This window comes from Schistocerca cancellata, chromosome 7, assembly GCF_023864275.1.
Source record: "Schistocerca cancellata isolate TAMUIC-IGC-003103 chromosome 7, iqSchCanc2.1, whole genome shotgun sequence".
In the NCBI taxonomy this organism is placed as follows: domain Eukaryota; kingdom Metazoa; phylum Arthropoda; class Insecta; order Orthoptera; family Acrididae; genus Schistocerca; species Schistocerca cancellata.
The window spans coordinates 60,052,104-60,057,291 of NC_064632.1; the positions used below are offsets into that span (position 1 = coordinate 60,052,104).

Sequence of the window (5,188 nt, forward strand, 5' to 3'; positions counted from 1 at the left end):
ACGCTTTGATGGCTCAGAGAAGATGTAATTTATCACCAATAATGTGTGGGGATATGGTTTTCCAGTTTCATAGGACTGCTCTAGGGCTTTCTTAGGGACTGATAGCTGGTTTTTGAGGACTCTGATATTTCCTCTAAGATGTTGTTCACGAGGCTTAAAAAATTCGATGGACTTACTTACATGGTGTACATCTTTTGTCTGCATTATGTTAAAATCTCCAAAGAACACATTGTGGTCATTTTTCATCAGCCAAAAGAATTCTGGTGGAGCCTAATGTCAGATAATCAATTTAATTTTTGTTCATTTTGGTTTTAGAGCTAACGTTTTTGATCGGAACAGAGGAAGATGCAAAAGAAGAATTTACTTTGATTAAATACGAATCTTTTGCCTTATTAGAAGCATATACTTCAGAAGGAGAAGCAATACTCGGAGAATCATTTCCTTGGGACTTCCTGTTACCATTGCGAGTGAGCCTTTTATCCTTGGAAATGGTGGAACTTTTATCACTTTATTTTACGTCCGGTTAAGAACTTCTAGCTAACTCACGACCTTTGAACTGACTCTGGATGCCTGGCTGAAATCGAGTCGACAGTCGCAAATGGCTGTGATAATCAGTCCAGTGGTGCAAGGAAGTGGAGGTCACGCGGTCAAGCGGCTTAATGTCATTTTTCTTCTTTTTCTTCTTCTTCTTCAGTCTTCAACCATCGGGTTGGTTAGCAACAGCTCTAAAGGTGGTGCAGCTGGTATCATCCATGATCTGATTAATGTCTTCTAGTCTTAGTCTGCCTCTAGCAGTTCTGCTGCTCTACTGATCCTTCAATGACACTTTTGATGGTGCCATCATGTCTGAACAGATGGCTGACCATGTGTCCGTTCTGCGTTTGATCAGCTTCACAAAACAACACTTATCTTCCCTGCCTTCTATCCGCCTTAGAATGATAGAGGTCAAGATCTTCGTAGCGTTTGTTACCAAACTGTTTGCAGATGCTTTCTTTGATACTGGCACTGTGATACATTTCTTAAAGTCTGCTGATAGTTCCCCGGTTTCGTACATAACTTTTATGAGATGAAACAATTTTGCTGGTGTATCAGCAACTCCAGTGGCTTTCCCAGGTTTTAGCTGCCTGACTGTAAGGTCGAACTCATCACGCAAGTTACAGTCTCATTCATCTTATGGATCAACCGCCTCAGCGTTCTCCACTTCCAGATCTTCATTATTTCCTGCCCCGTTCCCACCTTTATACTATGAATTTCTGCTCATACAATGTATTCCCTCTTTATTTTGGACTCCACTGCATTTTATTCGTCTGTTTCCAAAGAACTGTTCAATAGATTTATAGGTACATTCCAACTTTCCTGTCTTTATCATTTCATTCACCTCTTTTCATTGGTCCTCCAAATCATTGTTATGTTGCCATATTTTAATATCTGTTAATTTCATTTCTCAGTGCTCGATACCTTCTTTGTCCTTCCCCAGTGTTATCTTGTTTCAGCTAATATTTTAAATTAGAATTTTGTTATTATGCTTCATGTAATACATTCTGTTTTACTCCTTACCTTCTGTCTCCCAAATACTTCATTTGCTACTCTTCAAGCAGCCCATCTTCCTTCAACGTTTCTGACGTTACTCATAACTGTAGCCATGTTTATTTGTTTCTTGTATGTCGACCTGACCATATTATCCTTTAGTCGATTCAAATCCCAGTCCTCAATAGTCCTTTAACTTTTTTGAATTTCAAACAACATTTTCCTATCACTGTGTTATGATCATTATCATTGTCTGGGCCTGAGTAGCTTCTATATGCTCGTATTTGATTCCGGAACTTTTGTCTAACTAGAATGAAGTCGATCTCATATCTGTCTGGGGATCTTCCATGTATACCTTCTCCGTGGATGGCGTTGACCATAAGGCATTAGCATTAGTCGTTATTAAATTTTTGGCAAATAGCTAAACCTGCGGGTGATCGGTGAAGGGGCTATCTGATGAAATATTACTCGCGACTTTTCTCACCAATCCTGTTGAAATTATTTTGAAATAAGACAGCAAATTAACTATTGAGTGCTTCCTAGCTTGCTCCATAGAAACGAGAATCTGACGCAGCAATTTTATTCCCCAGTAATATTTTCCTTACGTTATCTGAAACATCATTTTAGTGAAAGCGGGCTTTTCCCTCTATTACTTTCCCTAGCTGTTGAAACGTCCCCTTTAGAACAATTTATACAAGACTGTGCTTAAACTGACACACAGTATGTTTTTAGCGCAACGCAATCTGACTATCAAAGATCCCTGCAAAGGAATGGCCCTGAGTAACATTAAACTATACCTTTCACAAATAACTTACCTCACAAAAATCTTCATTACTGGAATTACTGCAATACAGCGAGCGCCACTACTGCCAGCTAAATAAAAGATTCAAACTACTGAAGGCACTAACTACTAATAGGGATAGTGAGCAAATGAAAGATTTTAATAGAGAACAAACACTGTATTTACCTTAATATCATCAAAAGTCATAATATATGTAATTTCAAAACTCCGCCATCTCTCTCCCCACATCCACCACTGCTGGCGGCTCACCTCTAACTGTGCAACGCTACGCGCTGTTCACATCCAGCTACCGCTGCCCAACACTACAATGGCAGACAACAATGCAAACTAGCCACAGGCTGCACACAGCACAGCCAGTGATTTTCATACAGAGCGTTACGTAACGTTGCCAATAAGAAAATATAAACAGCCTACTTACATAGTTGCCAATAAGAAAATATAAACAGCCTACTTACATAGTTGCCAATAAGAAAATATAAACAGCCTACTTACACTGTATTAGAAGATGAAACTTGAGCTCCAGTACCACATACACACACTGAAGCGCAAAAGAAACTGGTATAGGCATACGTATTCAAATACAAAGATGTAAACAGGCAGAATACTGCGCTGCGGTCGGTAATGCCTATGTAAGACAACTAAGTGTCTGGCACAGTTGTTAAATCGATTACAGCTGCGACAGTGGCAGGTTATCAAGATTAAGTGAGTTTGAAGATGGTGTTATAGTCGGCGCACCAGCTATGGGATACAGCATCTCCGTGGTAGCGATAAAGTGGAGATTTTATTGAACGTCCATTCCACGAGTGTACCATGAATATCAGGAATGCGGTAAAACTGAAACTTCTTTATATATTTTCACTTGGACTGGAATAGCTGAGAAGGTGAAACTCCTTTATTTAATTTTGAAACTGCTGAGTGAAACTGAATGCAAGTTTTCAACTAGCAATAATCGCACCTCGGATAAACCTCATTGGTTACGATATAGCCACAATGCAAGTGAACCTGCTTAAACTGCTGAGTGAAACTGAACGTACTGTCTATTTATTTGTCTTTATCATTTCATATCTGACCTACAGAATTATTCCTGACAAATACAACTCAAACGCAATCTGACTGCTCAAATAATTAACACAAAGGAATGTCACTCAATTAGAAGAAATCCTGACAATAACCTATACATTTCATAAGACACTTACCCCACAAGAAAATCTTCACTACACGAAGTAAAGCGATACAGCATGCACCAATACAGCCACCTAAATAAAAAATTCTAACTACTGTAGGATCTAACTACTAATAGGCATGTGGTTAGCAAAGGGAAGATTTTGTTGCAGAGCAGACAATGTATTTAGCAAATTTTACCTTAATAATGTGACATCCAGTTCAAAAAATTATATAATCGTCGGTGACATCCAGTTCGAAAATATTATATAACCATCAACAATCTCACATTTCCATGACGGACAGACGTCCAGACCGTCCGCTCGAGCTAACACTTCAAACGTCTAAACTTCATCACTGCTAACTATTAACATACAACCTCCATCACTGCTGGCTATTCACCTACAACTGCCATCACTGCTGGCTATTCACCTCCAACTGCCATTACTGCTGGGTATTCACCTCCAACTGCGAGTCCGACCAGCCACACAGAGTCTCTTACAGAGGGCGCACAGCGGTGTCAGAGTTATTAATGCAGTCTATCGCGCTGCCAACATACAAACAGGCTACTTACAAAACATCAAATCTCCGACATCGCTGAGTCCGAAAAAAGATTCTGCATGAACGGAACCAACGAAGATTGAAGACAATCGTTGAACGTGACAAAAGTGCAACCCCTGCCTTCCATTGTTGCAGATTTCAATGCTAGGCCATCGACAAGTGTCACTGTGCGAATCGTTCAACGAAATATTATCGATATGAGCTATCGGAGCCGAAGACCCACTCGTGTACCCTTCATGAATGCACGAAACAAAGCCTTAAGCCTCGCCTGGGCCCGTCAACATCGACATTGTACTGTTGATGACTGGAAACATGTTGCCCGGTCGGACAAGTCTCGTTTCTAATTGTATCGAGCGTACACGTAAGCAACCTAACTGATTGCCTACATCCACTCATGTCCATTGTGCATTCCGACGGACTTCGGAAATTCCAGCAGGACAATTAGGCACCCCACACGTCCTCAATTCCTCAAGGAATACTCTTCTGAGTTTAAGCTGCCCACCAAACTTCCCAGACATGAACATTATTGAGCTGTTGTGCGTACCTGGGATGCCTTGCAACGTGCTGTTCAGGACAGATCTCCACCCCCTAGCACACCTAGGATTTATGGACAGCCGTGCAGGATTCATGGTGTCAGTTCCTTCCAGCACTACTCCTGCAAATCCTCACTGGTTACGACCACATCACATGCAAGCGCACCGGTGTGTTAACGTACGGCGCGGAATTCCACGAGACCACATCATTGTACCAGTTTATTTGGCTACAATACTAACATATCAGCTGTTGCATATCCTACAGAATGAGCAGTATCTTGGGCATCTCCGAGAAGACATCCCACTTTAATTAGCTGTGAGGCACTGGTTTCTTCACGATGGTGCACCATTCCGACACGTTAAACGAGTTAGCGAATATCTCGACAATGTGTACCACGGTCGATGGATAGGTCGTGGTGATTGCACTCGATGCTCAGGTATATCGCCTGATTCAACGCCCTTTGATTGTTTCTTGTGGGGTTAAATCAAAGCCAGCGTTTACGAAGTTTCGTGTTATATACGTCGCGATACCCTGAGCCGGAAGTATGCGTTCCTTTTTAGCCTACAGTTCTTCAGTAGTACTTTCCAGTTTCCAGTAACAAAA

General features: G+C 41.2%; 1 pseudogene; it reads right to left on the reverse strand.

Annotated features, from left to right (window-relative positions):
* Nucleotides 1-3,160: 3,160 nt before the first annotated feature.
* LOC126093327 (U4 spliceosomal RNA) lies at nt 3,161-3,329 on the reverse strand (annotated as a pseudogene).
* Nucleotides 3,330-5,188: the final 1,859 nt, after the last annotated feature.